Raw genomic sequence first — 23,438 nt, 5'->3', positions numbered from 1 at the left:
GCATTTTCCACATCTGAAGAAACCCTTTAGGCTGGTTGGAAGATTTATTTGCTTAGGAGGATCCACAACGTTGTGCACCAGCCGGTTTCTTAGGTTTGGTGCTTTTCTATATATGAAAGTGGGTTTTGCAGGGAGGATGTCTCTAAGTGTTGCATCTGCTTGTAAGATAGGCCAGTGTTTTCTCACAATTTTCTCTAAGGCCTTATGCTGAGTATTGTATCCAGTTAGAAATGCAAATTCAGTGTTTTTATTTCCGCTGGTTTTATTTGGCACATCCTTTATCAGGTCTTCTCTGTTCATTCTTTCTACTATTTTCTTGATGTTAATTAATTCACTTCTTTTGTATCCTTTTTCCACAAACCTGCCAATCAATAATTCTGCCTGTGTTTCAAAGTCTCTTATATCGCTGCAGTTCCTTCTGATTCTCATCAGTTGCCCTTTGGGAATGTTCCCTAGCCACTTGGGATGGTGGCAGCTGCTTTTTGGAATATATCCGTTTCGATCGGTTTTTTTGAAATACGTTTTACTGCTTAATCTTCCTTCCTTTTTTGTTAATTCCAGATCCAGAAAGGCAATGTGTTCATGGTGAAAATTTCCTGAAAAAGTGATGCCATATATATTCATATTGATTTCGTCAAAGAATTCCTGCAAGGATTCCTCACTTCCCTTCCATACGATGATAATATCATCGATATATCGACGGTAATACTTCAAATTATTCCTTGGTATGCTAAAAACTTGCTCCTCCTCCCACTTCTGCATAAACACGTTTGCCACACTGGGGGCATACTTAGCCCCCATAGCTACTCCTTTCTTCTGGACAAAATAATTGCCCTTGTACCAAAAGTAATTTGATTCCATCGCTGTTTTCAATCCTTCCAGTATGTATCCAATCTGCGTCTCCTTCATGTCTGTGTGGGTGTGCAGAGCCCAATCTACCGCTTGTAGACCATCTTTTTGTTTAATATTAGTATAGAGGGAGTTAACATCGATAGTAACCAAGATGTCACTCTCCTCTATTTCCAGATCTTTGATTTCCGCTAGCAGTTGTTTGCTGTCCCTCAGATAGGATTTACCTACTGGGACTAGAGGCTGTAGGAACTGGTCTAAATATTCCCCTAGCCTCGAATGCACAGAATTAATGCCACTTACAATGGGGCGGCCTGGTGGCTTCTTGTCATCTTTATGTATTTTTGGAATATAGTATATGACTGGGGTTTTTGGTTTTTCCAAGCAAATGTATCTAGCCTCCTTCTTATTTAAGATTCCCAAGTCTTCTCCTTTTTGCACGTATTTGTGTAAAGTTTTTTCAAAATCTTGTTTTGGGTTTCTTCTTAGCTTGATGTAGGTATCTTCTATATTGAGGAGATTCTCCATCTCCTCCTCGTAATCTTTTTTATTTAAGATTACAAGTCCTCCTCCTTTGTCCGCTGGCCTTATTATCACTCCTTTTCTTTTTTCCAATTTCCTAATGGTGTCCCATGTGTTTTTCTCTTTTCTATTTTGGATCCTTAATGCTCTTATATCTGCTTTTTTGAGGTTTTTAAGGATTTTAAGGGTTTTTAAGGATTTTTAAGGATTTTTAAGGAATTGTTTAGGAAATAGTCCTCCTTTGTATAGAAATTCATGAATCACAGCCTCTTGTCTTTTTAAAGATACAGTTTTAAGGACATATTTTTGAGTATATATATAATCCTTTCCCCTGTATACACATTTTTTATACATACCTTCCCATTTTTATCATTTTTACCTATTTATCGTATATGGTCCCCTATATAACATATATTGGGTCCTCTGGAAAAACTTGGATCTATAATGGATTTTTTATTACATACCCGTTTAGAACAACAAAGTCTACAAAGACATGGACTTACAGCACAGCGGATGGACTTACTGAGGAATTGCCTTTTAAAAGATTAATCTTGTTTTAAAAAAACAAAAATAATTTTAAAAAACAAAAATATTTTTCAGCACGATTTCTATCTCACCGATTAGATTGGTATATGTATGGGCACCTTCTTTATAGTCTAGCACTATTTTGCGTAGACACATGGGCCCACGAGCTTATAATATATCAAGTACAATTAACACACACCACTGGATCACAATGTCACCACAATAAAATTATTTTGAGTATTTTTATTTGTATCACAGCACCACTGGGTATCGGCTCACTGCCGATCAAACCAGACACATCACTTTTAGCACATTTCATTTTATCAAACTTTTAATTTCATTTTAACTACCAATAGTCATTTATGTTTAGTCGTACTTGTTGTTTTAATAAAGATTATTGTTTTATAAGTACGGCAAACACAGCATGAAGGGAGTTCACATGATGAGTAAATATTATTTAGGCTACGGGATAGGTATACCAAGATGGCCGCCGTGTTCGGTCGCAAAGTAGGTACACCAAGATGGCGCCATCCCAGCCTATAAAAAGACCGGGAGTAGAGATGGACGGCACGCTCCAGATGATGTCGTATGACGAAACGCGTAGGGCGTGGTTCACGTACGTCTATACGTCACTTCCGGGAACGGTGGTTTGAGCCGGTGGAACGCGGAAGCGGTCCGGCAAACACCTCTCCAAGCTGATAGTGAACTCCCTAACTGTGAGTGGATGCTACGTTTGTTTGTCTGAACATAACATATGCTACGCAATGGAGGCTTATCCTTTATTTTAGTGACCGAAGAAGTGTCGAGGTATCGGCCAAAAGAGTGTGGTAAGCAGCGGTGTTTTCGGTGAATCACCTACCGACACCATACTTTGTTTGATTTTTTAATCACTACACGGGGTTTTGGCAATATCAGCACTTGGCACTTTATTTGCATAAGTATATGCATAACATATGATGTTTACAGTATGATATATAAGGCACAGCCCATAAACAGCACGTAGCACTTTATATATTTATATTCATTGCGTGCACCTTTAGCACTATATGCACTTTCTATTTTGCACATGCACGTTTTATAAGTGGTAGCGCCGGTCCCAACATTTTTTGCAATTCTTTCTATTTTACTACCTCAGAGGTAGGTTGGAGGCAGCTTACACCACCTTTTTTAACCTTTTAAGCCTGATTCAGTATACGGAAAACTCCATAGCGCTGGTATACATTCCTTTTTTCTATATCTGTCATGGTAACCCCATCACATACCCCGGCAGCAATGGAGATATTCAAGTATATGAATTCAAGGTCTGTAAATTTGGAGGCTATCTTTGACCAGGAGGTGGTCATTAGCAGACAAGACATGGATAGCTCGTTCAAACAGCTGAAACACAATATGGAGAAACAGCTGAGGGTTTGGTGGGACATAGCCACCTTAGAAAAATATACAAGAGAAAAAATAACCCCTAGGAGATTAAGATGGGACCTTGCACCCAATGATAACATCAATGACCCACTTTATATGGATGACTGGTTCACATTTTTTAATAAATGTGAAAAAGATTTACTCCTGATGATTATAAAAAGGAGACAGTTAAAACTTAAGAAAGTGGAAGGGGTTATTATCAGTCTGAAAGAGCAACTAGCACCATTCGCAGACACAAGGGAATATAAGGATAAAGAAAAAGCATTACAAGAAGGAATAGAAAAATATGACAAGTTGATACAAGGAAAGAAACAAAAGAAATACAAAAGGGATGTTTTGGATTACAAAAACAATGAAGTTTATAGATGGCAATCAGATGAAGTATATGGTGTACAATCAACACAAGCAGACCCAGTGAGTACCCCCTCAAGAGAAGTCAGTGAAGACCGAGAAGAGGATGATACTTGGATGGAAGTCGGGGCACAAGAAGACACACCAAGAGGAAATACCCGAGGATATACAGAGGCCAGACCACAAAGAGGTACATCCAGGCCCAACACACAGCACCAGGGGCTCAGAACACCTAGAAATGGAAATGGATATTGGAACTCACAAAATAGAACTCCAATCAATAATCATAATGGGTATGGAGGTAGGACACCCGTTAATTATTATGGGTATGAGTCCTACAACAGATTTGCTCCGTTAGAACATTACACGGAACCCACCTATGACAATCGAGGACCACCACCTCCCCCTAGGAGGGGTTTTTTTCAACAAGGCAGCAGAGGGAGACCCCCACGAGGGAGAGGAGGCCCACGCAGACCATGGGGTCACTGGCAACAGAACTGGCATCGGGCACCACCCCGAGGGGATCAATGGATGGAACAGCGACAACAAGGAGAACACCGTGGAAACAGGGAGGATATAACTCGACATCAAGAAAGAGACAGAAACGAAAACCACGAGGAACACGAGGAGGAAAGAAACGACAGAAAAAGGAGAAGAAGGCAATAGGGAAAGGCATCTATAATCTGAGTGACATACAATTTGAAGAGGAGGAGTTAAAAGTTTTGGATTTAGGCCTGAAATATGCCCCAGGAAAAAACTTAGACAAGTTTGAGGCCTACATAGACCTAAATAAATATGTCAGAAAATTAAATATAAAGAAACATTTCACTCTGAAACAAAAGCAGATACAAAGGCCCATACACAAAGAGTATAAGCAGACGTCATTAAAGAATCGCTCCAAGTTTAACCCCAAAAACCCTCAGAATGAGAATTTGGAGGTATTTAAACGAATGGTGGAAGCAGATATAAGAGCATTAAGGATCCAAAATAGAAAAGAGAAAAACACATGGGACACCATTAGGAAATTGGAAAAAAGAAAAGGAGTGATAATAAGGCCAGCGGACAAAGGAGGAGGACTTGTAATCTTAAATAAAAAAGATTACGAGGAGGAGATGGAGAATCTCCTCAATATAGAAGATACCTACATCAAGCTAAGAAGAAACCCAAAACAAGATTTTGAAAAAACTTTACACAAATACGTGCAAAAAGGAGAAGACTTGGGAATCTTAAATAAGAAGGAGGCTAGATACATTTGCTTGGAAAAACCAAAAACCCCAGTCATATACTATATTCCAAAAATACATAAAGATGACAAGAAGCCACCAGGCCGCCCCATTGTAAGTGGCATTAATTCTGTGCATTCGAGGCTAGGGGAATATTTAGACCAGTTCCTACAGCCTCTAGTCCCAGTAGGTAAATCCTATCTGAGGGACAGCAAACAACTGCTAGCGGAAATCAAAGATCTGGAAATAGAGGAGAGTGACATCTTGGTTACTATCGATGTTAACTCCCTCTATACTAATATTAAACAAAAAGATGGTCTACAAGCGGTAGATTGGGCTCTGCACACCCACACAGACATGAAGGAGACGCAGATTGGATACATACTGGAAGGATTGAAAACAGCGATGGAATCAAATTACTTTTGGTACAAGGGCAATTATTTTGTCCAGAAGAAAGGAGTAGCTATGGGGGCTAAGTATGCCCCCAGTGTGGCAAACGTGTTTATGCAGAAGTGGGAGGAGGAGCAAGTTTTTAGCATACCAAGGAATAATTTGAAGTATTACCGTCGATATATCGATGATATTATCATCGTATGGAAGGGAAGTGAGGAATCCTTGCAGGAATTCTTTGACGAAATCAATATGAATATATATGGCATCACTTTTTCAGGAAATTTTCACCATGAACACATTGCCTTTCTGGATCTGGAATTAACAAAAAAGGAAGGAAGATTAAGCAGTAAAACGTATTTCAAAAAAACCGATCGAAACGGATATATTCCAAAAAGCAGCTGCCACCATCCCAAGTGGCTAGGGAACATTCCCAAAGGGCAACTGATGAGAATCAGAAGGAACTGCAGCGATATAAGAGACTTTGAAACACAGGCAGAATTATTGATTGGCAGGTTTGTGGAAAAAGGATACAAAAGAAGTGAATTAATTAACATCAAGAAAATAGTAGAAAGAATGAACAGAGAAGACCTGATAAAGGATGTGCCAAATAAAACCAGCGGAAATAAAAACACTGAATTTGCATTTCTAACTGGATACAATACTCAGCATAAGGCCTTAGAGAAAATTGTGAGAAAACACTGGCCTATCTTACAAGCAGATGCAACACTTAGAGACATCCTCCCTGCAAAACCCACTTTCATATATAGAAAAGCACCAAACCTAAGAAACCGGCTGGTGCACAACGTTGTGGATCCTCCTAAGCAAATAAATCTTCCAACCAGCCTAAAGGGTTTCTTCAGATGTGGAAAATGCCTCCCATGCAAAACATCTAAGGAAAAGAAAAGGAAAACAACTTCTTTTATGGCACAAAGCACAGGAAAAATGTATGAGATAAAGGAAACCATCACTTGCACAAGCACTCACGTCACTTATGTGGTGGAGTGCCCCTGTAAATTACAGTATGTAGGCCGCACCACCAGACCCCTATTTGTCCGCATTAGGGAGCACGTAAAGAATATCAGAAAAGGGTTTGAGAAACATAGTCTGTCACGACACTTCAAGTTCCATCATTCCCAAGACCCCACCGTAATGGTTTTTTACGCTATCGACAAAATCAAAAACAACTGGAGAGGAAGTAACAAGAAAATAGATGTGTCAAGGAACGAAACGAAGTGGATATATCAGATGCAGACCCTCCAACCTAAAGGCTTGAACATCGACATAGACTTGAACTGTTTTATTACTGATTTTTAACTTTTTAATTTTATAAGCCTGTGGCCTCCTTTTTTGGGTCCCCCCTTTGTTGGATCCTCCTTTGACCTTTTATAGTCCTCCTTTTAGTCCTTCTCCTTTTTACCCCCCTTTTATCCTTGATTTTTGTTATAAACCTCCCTATAGGCCCTCAATTTGCATGGGGGTTTTTTGGGGTTTTGAGGTTTTTAAGGATTTTAAGGGTTTTTAAGGATTTTTAAGGATTTTTAAGGAATTGTTTAGGAAATAGTCCTCCTTTGTATAGAAATTCATGAATCACAGCCTCTTGTCTTTTTAAAGATACAGTTTTAAGGACATATTTTTGAGTATATATATAATCCTTTCCCCTGTATACACATTTTTTATACATACCTTCCCATTTTTATCATTTTTACCTATTTATCGTATATGGTCCCCTATATAACATATATTGGGTCCTCTGGAAAAACTTGGATCTATAATGGATTTTTTATTACATACCCGTTTAGAACAACAAAGTCTACAAAGACATGGACTTACAGCACAGCGGATGGACTTACTGAGGAATTGCCTTTTAAAAGATTAATCTTGTTTTAAAAAAACAAAAATAATTTTAAAAAACAAAAATATTTTTCAGCACGATTTCTATCTCACCGATTAGATTGGTATATGTATGGGCACCTTCTTTATAGTCTAGCACTATTTTGCGTAGACACATGGGCCCACGAGCTTATAATATATCAAGTACAATTAACACACACCACTGGATCACAATGTCACCACAATAAAATTATTTTGAGTATTTTTATTTGTATCACAGCACCACTGGGTATCGGCTCACTGCCGATCAAACCAGACACATCACTTTTAGCACATTTCATTTTATCAAACTTTTAATTTCATTTTAACTACCAATAGTCATTTATGTTTAGTCGTACTTGTTGTTTTAATAAAGATTATTGTTTTATAAGTACGGCAAACACAGCATGAAGGGAGTTCACATGATGAGTAAATATTATTTAGGCTACGGGATAGGTATACCAAGATGGCCGCCGTGTTCGGTCGCAAAGTAGGTACACCAAGATGGCGCCATCCCAGCCTATAAAAAGACCGGGAGTAGAGATGGACGGCACGCTCCAGATGACGTCGTATGACGAAACGCGTAGGGCGTGGTTCACGTACGTCTATACGTCACTTCCGGGAACGGTGGTTTGAGCCGGTGGAACGCGGAAGCGGTCCGGCAAACACCTCTCCAAGCTGATAGTGAACTCCCTAACTGTGAGTGGATGCTACGTTTGTTTGTCTGAACATAACATATGCTACGCAATGGAGGCTTATCCTTTATTTTAGTGACCGAAGAAGTGTCGAGGTATCGGCCAAAAGAGTGTGGTAAGCAGCGGTGTTTTCGGTGAATCACCTACCGACACCATACTTTGTTTGATTTTTTAATCACTACACGGGGTTTTGGCAATATCAGCACTTGGCACTTTATTTGCATAAGTATATGCATAACATATGATGTTTACAGTATGATATATAAGGCACAGCCCATAAACAGCACGTAGCACTTTATATATTTATATTCATTGCGTGCACCTTTAGCACTATATGCACTTTCTATTTTGCACATGCACGTTTTATAAGTGGTAGCGCCGGTCCCAACATTTTTTGCAATTCTTTCTATTTTACTACCTCAGAGGTAGGTTGGAGGCAGCTTACACCACCTTTTTTAACCTTTTAAGCCTGATTCAGTATACGGAAAACTCCATAGCGCTGGTATACATTCCTTTTTTCTATATCTCCCAGATGCCCTATCAAGACAGTACCAATATAGTTTTGATAAAACCAATAACATGTACCAAGTAACATCCACCTAAGGTTCCAGTACCAAAAAATCCACTAGCTCAAACAAGTTTAGATATACAGTAACCGATTCTTGCTGGAACCACTGAGATCTTTTTTTCCTTAGAGGATTGTTCTAAAAACCTGGGAACATGGGAATAAAACGAATAGAAGCTTCATCTTGTTTGTAATTCTTTATTGCAGATTATGTTCATGTATAAGAGCTTTCCTTCTATGATTTGCATTTCTCAAAAATTTGTCTTCATACACTCTAGCCTTAAACCTTGGTCATAATATTTTGACTTTCTCCTCAAAAATAATATCCTTTATTTTATTGTACTCTTCCCTTCTGAAGGTGTTCGTAATACAGAATGATGCCGTCGTTGCCATGAATTCTGGTGCCGTTCACGTTCCTGTAACTACCACTTATACTCAACCATCACCAGCGCAACCACCAGCATATCCAGTCAATGTAGTTAAACCTTGACAAATCCATTAATAAAGAGCTCCTGTCACTTGCATAATTTATGGGTTGGATCAGCTTTTTATTGGATTGTTTTATAATTATTACGAATAAGTAATTTAGGAATATTAGTAAATTCTTAGGTTGTTTTTCTAAAAGTGATTACTATTGCCAAAAAGAAATTGGACTGGGACTTACCTTAGGAAAGAGAATTGTCTTTTTCACTTCTATCAGTACCATTTTTCCGCTACCAGTACAATTTTGCTGCTATCTATGGTTAGTCCTTTGTATCATGTTGTTTTTTCTTTTTTTTTTTTTTTTTTTCGTATTGAATGTTTCCTTACTGCCTTATACAGTTTAAGACTATTGTTTGCTTATAGCTATAGGTAGCACTTTTGTACAGCATAGCTAAAAACTAATACAGTAAAACCTTGGATTATGAACATAATTAATTGCAGAAACATGCTTGTAATCCAAAGCACTCGTATAGCAAAGCAAATTTCCCTATAAGAAATAATGGAAACTCAGATGATTCGTTCCACAACCATTCGTGTAACCATAAAATGTCCATCCACAAATGGCAGCCTCCACAAGGAGATTAGGAGCAAAAACCAGCAGGAGCTACAGAGTATAAAAGAGAATAGAGGCACTTCTAAGTGTAGCGATATGATTACATTTAATGAAGGTACAACTTATTTAGAAGGAGTGCCAATCCAAAACCACTTGGGCAGAAGGGAAGGACGTTTTTTTTTTTTCGTCAAACAGCTTGAACTTTTTTTCTCAAACGGGCCTAGACCCCCCCTTTGCAGCTTTCCTAAAATTCACTTCCTCCAGTCACGGTGAGTAAGCTCATATCTCCTGACTCCAGCTGTTGACCTTATCTCAGATGTTAACTCTATATTTCCTTGCCTCCCCTGTTCATGCAGTCATGTCTGTCCTTCGCCTTATCTTAAATTAAAGTGAAACTGTCACCTTGCCCTAACCCTCCCTGAAAACCTAACATGAGCTTTTCATGTAACTCTTAACACTAGCCCTCCCTGTAATGTGCAGCCCTAACACTATCCACAAATTCCTAAAGTGAACTTATCAGATTATAAAAATACAAACAAACACCAAATAAGTGCAGGTGGGTAGTACTTACATGCAGTTTTGTATAACCTCAGATTGTCTTCTAGCTATTCGGGATTTCCCTCATTCTTGGTTGAATGCTATACAGAGGGCTTGACTTTTAGTCCCTGATTTGTAAATAGGATGTGCCATCACCTTTTAGCAATCAATGGCTAGACCATCAGTGTTGGGTAGAGGGTCTCACATTGGACTGGTGAATAGGTTGTGTATGTGTGCATGTGTATGTGGATGGGTGGTAAGACTTTGTTTTTTTTTTTAAACTTTACATTTTTTTGAATTTAGGCAGATACAATATAAATATTGTACAAACATGTTAATACATCAGCTTACAATAGGAATGCAATGTTATGGTAAAGAACGCCAATTATCTGAAGTAAAAGTTCCAGTATACCAGGCCTGGTATAACCATCAGTCTATAAAAAAAGGCAATTCTATCACAGTATTGTATCTTGCAGAGCTTGACTGTATGTTTAAGCTTATGGCATTTAACATAGAGGTATGGACTAACCACCTCCTTTACTAATAATATGTAAACTTAAAAAAAAAAGCCGTATAAAACAACAGTAAAGAACAACAGTAAATCCTCATTTGCCCGGTGCTATATAAATAGGTTACCCCTATGAGTAGGCTGAACCCATCAGTGTATGTTTGACAGTTGGTACTTTGTGATCCAAGGATCCCATGTGTATTTAAAGGAGTATTTTTCCCCCATGCTAATGCATGAGTATTCATAAGAAAATTGTACACAAACTTTGAGACACAACCTCCGCAATTGTGGGGGCCGTGTCTGTCTTCCATTGGTTTAGAATAGTCAATCTTGCTGCAGTCAGGATATGGAGTATAATGGTCCTAAATTGTTTTTGTACCCTTTCTATTGTGAGCCTCAAAAGAGCAAGAGCTGGTGATGGCGGTAGGATACATCTTGTAGCAGAAGCAATTAGTTTAAATACTGAGTTCCAGAAACTCGTTATGGACTTACATTGCCACAGTATGTGTAGTAAATTGCCGGAATGTCCACAGTTCTGCCAGCATTCCTTAAAGGCATCAGGATACAGTGTCGCTAACCAAACTGGAGTCAGGTACCATCTGTATGCAATCTTAAATGTGTTTTCCCAATGTGATACACAGTAAGACACTGTAAGGTTAACCATGTTTGAAGGCCCAACTCCAATTCTGCTCCGATTATGTTTGGCCCAATTCCCATTTGGACTTTGCAGGTGAGCGTAATGTTTGTTTTCTTAAAGTTAGGCGATTATAGAATTTAGAGATTTCTCCTTTCTGATATGCATTTTTATGATACAGGGTTCATGCTAATTTATCCACCGATACAGTATCTGTCTTGATGACAGCGACCTAATGAAGTGCCTGATTTGGTATAGTTTATAAGTGTCCAATATGTTGGACCCTATAAGCATCTGCGATAGTGAAGAGTAACCCGCCTTTGGTATCTCCAATGGTACTAGACAGGGATGCCCCCTGTCTCCTCTGATTTTTGTTTTAACCTTAGAACCCTTCCTACACAGCATTCGGCATAATGAAACAATTCATGGGGTCAAGTTCGCCAATAGAGTATACAAGTTTGCTGCTTACGCAGATGACCTCCTATTGTTTCTATCAGACCCGATCACAACTCTCCCCGCACTTCTAAAATTATTCGACGATTACACTTCCCTTTCCAACTTTAAGATTAATTTTTCCAAATCCATCATCCATCCATCAATACACTGTTACACACACAGCAAAATGTACCTCTTTCTTCTCTTCTCAGCTCCAGCCCCCACAGTCCACACCGACACTGTGGGTGGGACTGGACTGGACTGGGGATGGATGACGTCACGCTGAGGCGGGTGACGCGCTGTCAGGAACACAAAGAGCTGCTGCCACTCTTCAAGATCCTTAAGTAATGGTTGCATGTCCCGTCCACGACCCGAGCAACATCCAACAATCAGGAAAAGTAGACTCCGAGATGAAGATCAAATGGACTTTATTGATGAAATAATGTTCAATCGTGACAAGCATCAGGGACACATGAACAGGAACAGTTAACGCGTAGTCATAACTGCTTAGTCATAACTGCCGTCATGGCACAGCACCTGTCCTGGTACACAGTGCCAAAGACCCCCTGTCATATGTGCCCTTGGCTTTTATGGTCACTCCCAGGATTGCACTGCAGTGGTGCCCTTCCACTGTCCTGGTACACAGTGCCAGCCAGGCCGCAACTAATCGTAATGGCGACAGGGATTGGCGGGGTCTGGCAGATGGCGGCCTCAACCACCAATCCAATTCGCACACAGAGACAGTGCTCTCTGGATGGACTGTGTGTGAGGTCTGCACTGAACAGCAATGCACACAGTGAGTGACACTCACAAAGTCGGCACACTGTCATATAGCACTATTCCGCGGTAGCCGTGGCTGTCACCGGGCCCGGCGAACTGACTACATGAAGATCCATCCGGACTGGCCTGAACCCTCCCATCTAGGCTAGGCAGCACTGAGCCCCTAGGCCCCAGTGCGCCCTAGGTTGCTGCCTAGTTCACCTAGTGGGAGCGCCGGCCCTGACTTGGTGACGACATTTGTTGCTGTGCATCATCGGCCACACCAACAGCACCTGCACAGCTGCCACAGAGATTGGCTGAGGCATCTATCCAAATTCTGCTCATGCCACTGTTCATTGGAGGCTTCAGAGAGACACCAAAGGGGTCCCTTCAACCACGGATGCCTACAGTTGTACCCTGGAAACTGTGGGAACTGGTAAAAGGGCTATCAGCCCATTAATTACACTGCTTAAAGAGGTTAATTTGTGGACAGCAGGATGCCAAATACATGCAGTTCACAGATTAGTATATCAGACCTATACTGCATTCCTACCAACTCTATACCACCGCTAAACTAAACTGTCACTGCATGTGACCCACCTCTACGTGGTACCTGTATATACATTAGGAAAGGTGGAGGCCAGGAACAGAGGACCTATCTAAACCAGTAGCCTCTTCAGTGGGTAGTGCTACAAATACTTTATTTTAATTTTTGAAGAATGTTTTTCAGAGCTGATACAATAGCAATTATTTAAAATAATTATGGAAACATAATGTGGTCTTTGCATATATTCAGCACTCATACATGCCTATGCTTATTAGAACATGTAATTATTAAAGGTACAGCAGAACAAGTTACCTGTGCTAATTGCTATGTTTAGTGTCTTTTTCTCCTTTAGTGTTCCATTTTAGGATCGAGAGAGAATAGCATTATACTCAATTGCACTTACTTGTGTTTTCTGTACCAGTAATATTGGTGCCGCATAGTCTCCAATGTATGACCTAGGTGTAGGTGGGGCCTAAACTAGGTACCTTACTTTGGGAGTAATTACTCTCACACTTTGTATAATTGAGTAAAAAACCCCAAGCTAGATGGGATAATATAGCGCTTGCTAGTAAGAACAGGTACAAATAAGGATAAAATACTAATTAAAAGGCTAATAACATAAATAACTAAAATCTATGCCCTTAAAAATGCACAGTGAGACAGTATAGATAAATAAATGACAATATAAATAAATAGGTGCAGTGATAGTGCCAAGTGAAGTCCAAAATAGTTCATAAGTGACTCTGTGATATATAGTCCAAAAAAAGTGCCAGGAAAAGTGCAAGTGCCTGGTGCTGGATCCTCCAATGTTCCAGGAAATTCAATCACAAAGGTGACTTTCAGAAGAAAGATAAGATGTAAACTCACCAGATATGGTGGGTCTCAAGTGCCATACGACAAAGAGACCAATAGTGCATTATGACCCTTCAGGTCAGGGAAATGGTGACTGCTGGGCTCTGATCCCCCTAGACCGGGATCCTCCACGTTAGATGGATCAGGTCCCCGAGGTCCTCCAATTCGGATTAGGGAAAGAAAAAAGAGGCTCCGGATGGTGCAGTACCATTAAAAATATTTATTGAGGTTTAAAAGGCAAACATAGATAAAAACCGCTACTCGCTGTCCACCGGTAAAGTGTCTGTAGCGTGGAGAGCGGTTTGCGTTCCAGGCTAGACTTCCGGGTTGACGGCGTGCGTTCCACCTGACTTAATTAAAGTAGACTTGTTTGATGTGTGTTTTTTACTTAGGAAGGGGTGAACTGAGAGTTAACTCTCTACCTCAATTTGTCATTGAACTCTATCTCTTCAAACCAGAACTATGGGAGCATGCCAAGGACCAGTGGCATCACTAGAGTTGGCGTCACCTGGTGAAGGATGGAGTTGGGATGGGATCGGGGTGATGGGATGGGATCTTTGATTTTGGGGGGGTTGGAGGCTATGTGCTAGGGGGTGCTTTGGGAGGGGAGAGGAATTGTGCTGGGGGAGGGGTTAAACATCAAATCTCCTCCTTCTAGCACAAGTCCTCTCTAAACCAAAACAAAGCACTCCCTAGCACACATCCTCTAACCCCCACCCCTCCCTAAAATCACTCCTAGCAGCATAATTGTTACCTGCCCATGCCCCTCCCCAATCACCTTGCCACCCCTCTCTGCAAGTCTCCTGTCATTATAGACCTCAGCCGCGGGCAGGTGTCCCTCCTCCTCCTCCCTATCTCTTCCTCCCGGCCTGGATACGTGAACGTCAGTGCCAAGGAGGAGGCATCGGGGAAAACGACCAGGAAGCATTGGGAGGGGGGTCACCTCTCCTGCTGCACCGTAAGGGTGTTTAAGCGGCAAATCTGCCACTGGGACCACCCTTATGTGAAAGAGGACCGCCCGCCTTTTAAAAAAATACTGGAGTTTTGGCAGCTATCTGCTGCCATAACCCCGGTATTTAACATCAAAGCACCAACGTAAATCGACGGTGGGCGGTCCGGAAGTGGTTGCAACCTGGCCCACATCCTATAAAGAGGACGCTCCTTTCAACCTGCCGACTACTCCAAGTGCAGGCGGGGCCTAATTTAGGTACCTTAATTAGGAGTAACTACTTGCATACTTTGCATAATGCATAGAACCCTTTATATGGGTCTTTACTATTGTGCTCTATAAACAAGTAAAGCAGTTTTTGGCATAGAAATATGGATATATGCAGAGCAATGCAGATTTGAACAGTTCAGTATTTACCATCTGCATTACCAGAGGACAGTTTCAACTAGCAGGAGTAGCAATTTTTTAAGACAGCATATCTAGAACAATTCAGCACTCCTCACAGGCTCCACATCCCTGTTCTGACCATAAGAGTGTCAGCAATGACCAAGGAGCTGGCTCTGAGCTATCCCCACTCCACAGGAACCCCCCCCCCTATGCTTTGCACAGTCCCTCACAAGGGGGGTTCCTGTCCCCACCAGGTTTGAGGCATAGATGCCCCTAATATGTATATGGAACCTCCAGTTTCCATAGTCTGTGTGAATCCAAACAAGACCACTTCAAGGGTCCCCCGAGCACACACCTCCCAATGAGTAGTATTCCCTTAAAAGCTAGGGCCCCATAGTCAGTAGGTAAGAGGCCACCCTGCAGCCCCTTCAAAAGCCCCTGTCCTGGCTGAGTCTGTCACAGTCTTTATCATAGATTTTCAGACAGCTTCTGATTTAGGTATACCCCTCACAGAATCATAGTTTCTTTCTACTATTATTCTACATCAGGGTTTTCTTTTATCCCCCATTAGGGCACAAGCATTTATTTCTATAGATGATTCCCATCATCCCTCACCTAATCTTTTATCTGCAAATATAGCTCTCATTCCCAAACCTAGAGTAATTATCTGCCAATTTCCCTCCTAAATATACTGTAGCTCTTAAGGTCTAGGCCAAAATTTTAGCAACTCTCCCATCTCCACTTTTGCCCAATTTGATTCACTGTGAACAGGTAGGATGTGTCCCTGGTCACAAAGCTAAGGACAACACTACCAAAACAGTGCATCTTACTTTCAAAAACATAATCTTCAGTCTTGTTTTTTTTTTCTTTCAATGCAAAAAAGGTGTTTAGTAGGGTCAGCTGGCAATTATTAAGCCTTTCCAATTTTACAAGATTATGTCTTTTTGTTCTTTGCCTTCAGTCCCGGTTCTTGTCTACATTATGTTCCATCTTTGACCCATTTAATATTTTTGAATCATCTTTTTGTTATTGTCATTGAACACATAGCTCAAGACATTAGAAATATTGACTCTATCCATAGAATCTTTACAGTTTCAGACCATTATAAACTTTCTTTATATGCAGATATTTATTATTATATATTCAACACCCCCATATCAGCTTGACTTCTCTACAAAATCTCAAATATTTTGGTATGTTTAGTAATTTTCAAATCAATATACCCAAGACTGAGGCTCTCAATGTTTCCCTTACACCTGCCTCTTTTTCTATACGGAAGGCCAACTTCTCTTTCCAAAGGAAAAACAAATCTATCAATTATTTAGGTACTGTCATCCCGGTTCATCTTTCTGATTTATATTCTCCCAACTATGGCCCTTAACTCTCTAGGATGACCAGGGAATTGTACTCCTGGCATTACTTGCATATTTCCTGATTAAGTAGAATAAATACCGTAAATATAATTACCCTCCCTTAAACCTTTTTTTGGACATTGTGTTCACTCACTAATTAATTTATCTGGCATAAGACATTTTCTTGACTTAAGCTGTGTATGCCTGAAACTTCAGGAGGAGCAGGTCTTCCAGATTTTGAGATGTATCACTCTGTGACTCTTCTTGCATGCCTTAATGAATGGTTTGCTTGTCTGTACTTTATGGTTTCAACAATCTTAGAGTGGGATATGTCCCCTCTAGACCATTGTGCCCTGTTATGGAGATATGACTACTCTTTAATGTCTTTATCAAGCCCCTCCCTACTTACCTTGGCTACATTGTGAGTATGGTATAAATATGGGCTATCCCATTCACTTTTGTCGGAACCTAGCCCTCTTACACCTCTGTTTGATAATCTGTACTTTTGTAGGGGGTCTTTATTCCTCCTCACTTTTGTAGGGAGTCTTTATTCCTCCTCAATAGATGGCTTTCATCACTCCTAGCCACAGGTGAGGCACTTTATTCATTCTTCTTCAGATCCACCATTCTTATAACTATTTCCTCCACATACCTTGGTAGACTGGCTCTCTGAGTACCAATCCATCATAAAAACAACTATTTTAGCTGGTTCATACCAGTGTTTCCTTGAAGACTTTGAAAAACAATGCTCTCTCTCGCAGCAACCCAGGCGTATGCTGTCACAATTTACAAATAATATAACAAAAATGCACCAACCATTCTCTTTCCCTTATAGCAGTATGGAACGGGGATTTTGAGCATGAGGTCTCACATGACGAATGGCCTAATTATTTTATTCTCACATACTGGGCATCCGGAAAGTATTCACAGCGCTTCACTTTTTCCACATTTTGTTATGTTACAGCCTTATTCCAAAATGGATTAAATGTATTGTTTTCCTCAAGATTCTACAAATAATACCCCATAATGACAACATGAAAGAAGTCTGTTTGAAATCTTTGCAAATTTATTTAAATTTATTTATGTGTATAAATACATATAAGTGTGTGTGTATATATACCCCTATACAGAAGTTCAGATGTTTTGCCTGCCTCCAAAGACCCCCAAAAAATGCCCCAAAAAAACGCCTGCTGCAAAAACACACCTGGGCGTTTTTGTAGCTGGCGTTTTTTTGGGCATTTTTTGGGCATCTTTGGAGGCAGGCATAACATCAGAACTTCTGTGTAGGGGTATATATACACACACATGTATGTATATATACACATACACATATATAGGTGTGAAAGTAGCAGAACACTATGCTTGCGCTAATGAAATAATTAACACCCATATGGCTTCTCTGCTATTACACCTATATGTGTGTATGTGTATAAATACATATAAGTGTTTGTGTATATATACCCCTATACAGAAGTTCAAATGTTTTGCTTGCCTCCAAATACCCCCAAAAAATGGCCAAAAAAAACGCCTGCAATAACACACCTGGGCGTTTTTTTGGGCGCAGGCGTTTTTTTGGGCATTTTTTGTGGGTCTTTGGAGGCAGGCAAAACATCTGAAATTCTGTATAGGGGTATATATACACACACACTTACAATATATATATATATACAAATATATATAGGTGTGATAGCAGAGAAGCCATATGGGTGTTAATTATTTCATTAGCGCAAGCATAGTGTTCTGCTACTTTCACACCTATATATGTGTATGTGTATATATACATACATGTGTGTGTGTATATATACCCCTACACAGAAGTTCTGATGTTTAGCCTGCCTCCAAAGACCCACAAAAAATGCCCCAAAAAAACGCCTGCGCAAAAAAAAACACCCAGGTGTGTTATTGCAGGCGTTTTTTTTGGGCATTTTTTTGGGGTCTTTGGAGGCAGGCAAACCATCTGAACTTCTGTATATGGGTGTATATACATACACACTTATATGTATTTATACACATACACACATATAAGTGTGATAGCAGAAAAGCCATATGGGTGTTAATTATTTCATTAGCGCAAGCATAGTGTTCTGACTCTTTCACACCTATATATGTGTATGTGTATATATACATACATGTGTGTGTGTGTATATACCCCTACACAGAAGTTCTGATGTTATGCCAGCCTCCAAAGACGCCCAAAAAATGCCCAAAAGAACGCCAGCTACAAAAACGCCCAGGTCTGTTTTTGCAGCAGGCGTTTTTTTTTGGGCATTTTTTGGGGGTCTTTGGAGGCAGGCAAAACATCTGAAATTCTGTATAGGGGTATATATAAACACACACTTATATGTATTTATACACATACACACATATAGGTGTGATAGCAGAGAAGCCATATGGGTGTTAATTATTTCATTAGCGCAAGCATAGTGTTCTGCTACTTTCACACCTATATATGTGTATGTGTATATATACATACATGTGTGTGTGTATATATACCCCTACACAGAAGTTCTGATGTTATGCCTGCCTCCAATAACCCCCAAAAAATGCCCAAAAAACGCTTGCTACAAAACCGGCAAGGTGTGAAAATAGCAGAACCATATCCCTGTTCTATATTAATTCTAATACAAACAAACTTTTTTTTTCTGGTTCTGGACATGCTACAGAGCTGAAACTTCACAGGTACACTTTTTAGACCCCCCAGACACTAAATCCAAAGAAATCTCATTTTTTTTTTTCAATAATTTTTTCAATAATTGTCTCTCTATCAAAAATGACAATTTTTAAGAACTTTTTTGTGTGTGATTAATACTCCCTGGGGCATGACCCAGAACCCTAGGCACTTATTAGGGGCATTTATTGGGTTTTAGGGCTTCAACATGGTGTTTTTTGATTACCGAAGTTCGTGTCCCATTGATTTCAATGGGGTTCTGAAATCCGGGCCGAACCTTCAGGAAGTTTGGGTGTTCTGGTCGAACCGAACTTTTGAAAAGTTTGATCATCCCTAGTGACTGGTCTTCCAGTCCCTGCTGCTGAAAAACATCCCTACACCATGATGATGTCACCGCAGTCTTCACTGGATGGTGATGGCCAGGTGATGAGCGGTGCCTGGTTTCCTCCAGACATGGCATTTGCACTTCAGGCCAAAGAGTTCAATCTTTGTTTCATCAGACCAGAGAATTTTGTTTCTCATGTTCTGAGAGTCTTTCAGGTGCCTTTTGGAAAACTCCAGGTGGGATGTCGTGCCTTTTACTGAGGAGTGGCTTCCATTTGGCCACTCTTCTATACAGACCTGATTAGTGGTGTGTTGTAAATATGGGTGTTCTTCAGGAAGGTTCTCCTCTCTCCACAGAGAAATGCTGGAGGTCTGTCAGAGTGGCCATCAGGTTCTTGGTCACCTCCCTGACTTAGGCCCTTCTCTCCCGATTGCTCTGTTTGGCTGGGCAACCCGTTCTTGGAAGAGTCCTGGTGGTTCCAAACTTCTTCCATTTACAGATGATGGAGGCCACTATGCTCATTGGGACCTTCAATGCTGCAGATATATTTCTGTACCCTTCCCCAGATCTGTGCCTTGAAACAATCCTGTCTCTGAGGTCTACAGACAAATCCTTGGACTTCATGGTTTGGTTTGTGCTCTAAAAGCGCTGTTAACTGTGGGACCTGATATACACAGGTGTGTGCCTTTCCAAATCATGTCCAAGCAACTGCATTTACCACAGGGGGAAAATTCAAGTTTTAGAAATCAAGTTGTAGAAACCTCTCAAGGATGATTAGAGCTCAATTTTAGGTGTCATTGCAAAGGCTGTGAATACTTATGTACATGTGATTTTTTTTCATTTTTTATTTTTATTAAATTTGCAATGATTTCAAACAAACTCCTTTCACATTGTCATCATTGAGTATTGTTTGTAGCATTTTGAGGAAAATAATAAATTTAATCCATTTTGGAATAGGGCTGTAACATAACAAAAAAAGTGAAGCGCTTAGAATACTTTCCAGATGCACTGTACAAATCATCGGTCTCAAGAGAATAACCTTTAAGATACTTACCACATAGTACGAGGACCCTGCTTCCTTGCACTATATTTTCCCTATGGTTTCAGATGTCTGCTGGAGATACGGCAATTCAAGGAGGTACCTATATGAGGGGAAAGTAGCGAAATCTTTCCTTTCTGGCATGAGATTTTCAACTTCAGCAAACTCTATGGTGAGTGTCATTATCTCCTCCATCCTCCCAGGGTCTATAAGCTGACAAAAAACAAGCCTCCTCAGAAAATATTAATAGTCTACCAGCTGAAGGGAAATGTCTATCTAGAGGTCCCCCAGTTCACCTTCCCTTCTAAACTGGGTACATTTGGTAAATTACATCATGAGAATGGAGGAACTCCTGTGTTCAGTCTGGACAAATTTCTTCTCCAATGGTCAGTTTGGATTTGGCACTTTTTCTCAGATACCCTGAAATGCAGACTTGATATTAAATGGCTGTTTAGGTTATCTAGCAAGTCCCCTCAGTTTAGTGCAAGTTTTTCTGGATAACTACAATTATCACTAAGTGCAAGGAAAACTCTGTGGATTTACAAGACACTCTGCTCTGCCTCATCACATCCATCCCACCTCAGTGCCTCATCTCATCCATCCCACCTCAGTGCCTCATCTCATCCATCCCACCTCCATCCCACCTCTGTGCCTCATCTCATCCATCCCACCTCAGTGCCTCATCTCATCCATCCCACCTCCATCCCACCTCTGTGCCTCATCTCATCCATCCCACCTCTGTGCCTCATCTCATCACCTTCTGCGTTAACCCTGCTACACACCTCACACGTACAGATACTTTTGGATCTGTACGTGTGAGGTGTGCTCTGCCTCATCCCATCCATCCCACCTCCAACCCTCTGCTGTGCCTCATCCCATCCATCCCACCTCCAAACCTCTGCTGTGCCTCATCCCATCCATCCCACCTCCAACCCTCTGCTGTGCCTCATCCCATCCATCCCACCTCCAACCCTCTGCTGTGCCTCATCCCATCCATCCCACCTCCAACCCTCTGCTGTGCCTCATCCCATCCATCCCACCTCCAACCCTCTGCTCTGCCTCATCCCATCCATCCCACCTCCACCCCTCTGCTCTGCCTCATCCCATCCATCCCACCTCCACCCCTCTGCTCTGCCTCATCCCATCCATCCCACCTCCAACCCTCTGCTCTGCCTCATCCCATCCATCCCACCTCCACCCCTCTGCTCTGCCTCATTCCATCCATCCCACCTCCACCCCTCTGCTCTGCCTCATCCCATCCATCCCACCTCCAACCCTCTGCTCTGCCTCATCCCATCCGTCCCACCTCCAACCCTCTGCTCTGCCTCATCACATCCGTCCCACCTCCAACCCTCTGCTCTGCCTCATCCCATCCATCCCACCTCCAACCTTCTGCTCTGCCTCATCCCATCCATCCCACCTCCACCCCTCTTCTCTGCCTCATCCCATCCATCCCACCTCCAACCCTCTGCTCTGCCTCATCCCATCCATCCCACCTCCAACCCTCTGCTCTGCCTCATCCCATCCGCCCCACCTCCAACCCTCTGCTCTGCCTCATCCCATCCATCCCACCTCCAACCCTCTGCTCTGCCTCATCCCATCCATCCCACCTCCAACCCTCTGCTCTGCCTCATCCCATCCATCCCACCTCCAACCCTCTGCTCTGCCTCATCACATCCATCCCACCGCCATCCCTCTGCTGTGCCTCATCACATCCATCCCACCGCCATCCCTCTGCTGTGCCTCATCCCATCCATCCCACCGCCATCCCTCTGCTCTCCCTCATCCCATCCCACCGCCATCCCTCTTCTCTGCCTCATCCCATCCATCCCACCGCCATCCCTCTGCCTCATCCCATCCCTCCCACCACCATCCCTCTTCCTGATCCCATCCCTCCCACCACCATCCCTCTGCCTGATCACATCCCTCCCACGGCCATCCCTCTGTCTGATCTCCACCCCTCCCATGAGGCAGCGGTGATGGGGGGGATAGGGATAGCATCAGTAGCGGTGGTGGTGGGGAGGTGGGGATAGGGATGACATCAGTGGCAATGGTGGTGAGGATAGGGATGACATCAGTGGCAGTGAACATTGTCATTCCTATCCCCACCACCACTGCCACTGATGTTATCCCTATCCTTACCACTACTCCCACTGATGTCAACCCTATCCTCAACACTGATGTTATCTCTATCCCAACCACCACTGATGTCAACGCTATCCCCACCACCACCACCACTGATGTAATCCCTATCCCCACCACTGCCACTGATGTCATCGCAATCCCCACTGCCACTGATGTCATTCCTATTCCCACTGCCACTGATGTAACCCCTATCCCCACCACCACTGCCACTGATGTAACCCCTATCCCCACCACTGCCACTGATGTCATCGCAATCCCCACTGCCACTGATCATTCCTATTCCCACTGCCACTGATGTCATTCCTATTCCCACTGCCACTGATGTAACCCCTATCCCCACCACCACTGCCACTGATGTCACCCCTATCCCCACTGCCACTGATGTCATTCCTATTCTCACTGCCACTGATGTAACCCCTATCCCCACCACCACTGCCACTGATGTCACCCCTATCCCCAACACCAATGTAACCCCTATCCCCACCACCACTGCCACTGATGTCACCCCTATCCCCACTGCCACTGATGTCATTCCTATTCCCACTGCCACTGATGTAACCCCTATCCCCACCACCACTGCCACTGATGTCAGCCCTATCCCCAACACCAATGTAACCCCTATCCCCACCACCACTGCCACTGATGTCATTCCTATTCCCACTGCCACTGATGTAACCCCTATCCCCACCACCACTGCCACTGATGTCACCCCTATCCCCAACACCAATGTAACCCCTATCCCCACCACCACTGCCACTGATGTAACCCCGATCCCCACCACCACTGCCACTGATTTCACCCCTATCCCCACCACCACTGATGTCACCCCTATCCCCACTACCACTGCTACTGAT

At 42.1% G+C, this 23,438-nt stretch overlaps 1 long non-coding RNA gene across 1 annotated transcript in view; it reads left to right on the top strand.

The window, feature by feature from the left end:
• LOC309563035 overlaps positions 1–23,438 on the top strand; it is a 268,455-nt gene that overhangs the window by 183,841 nt on the left and 61,176 nt on the right. Inside the window, exon 3 of the long non-coding RNA XR_014225697.1 lies at positions 8,770–9,020. This is a non-coding gene — a long non-coding RNA (uncharacterized lncRNA). The remainder of the gene's footprint in view (positions 1–8,769; positions 9,021–23,438) is intronic.

Source organism: Pelophylax lessonae, assembly GCF_965119305.1.
Source record: "Pelophylax lessonae genome assembly, chromosome: 9".
In the NCBI taxonomy this organism is placed as follows: domain Eukaryota; kingdom Metazoa; phylum Chordata; class Amphibia; order Anura; family Ranidae; genus Pelophylax; species Pelophylax lessonae.
This window is presented reverse-complemented; position numbering and strand designations above follow the sequence as displayed.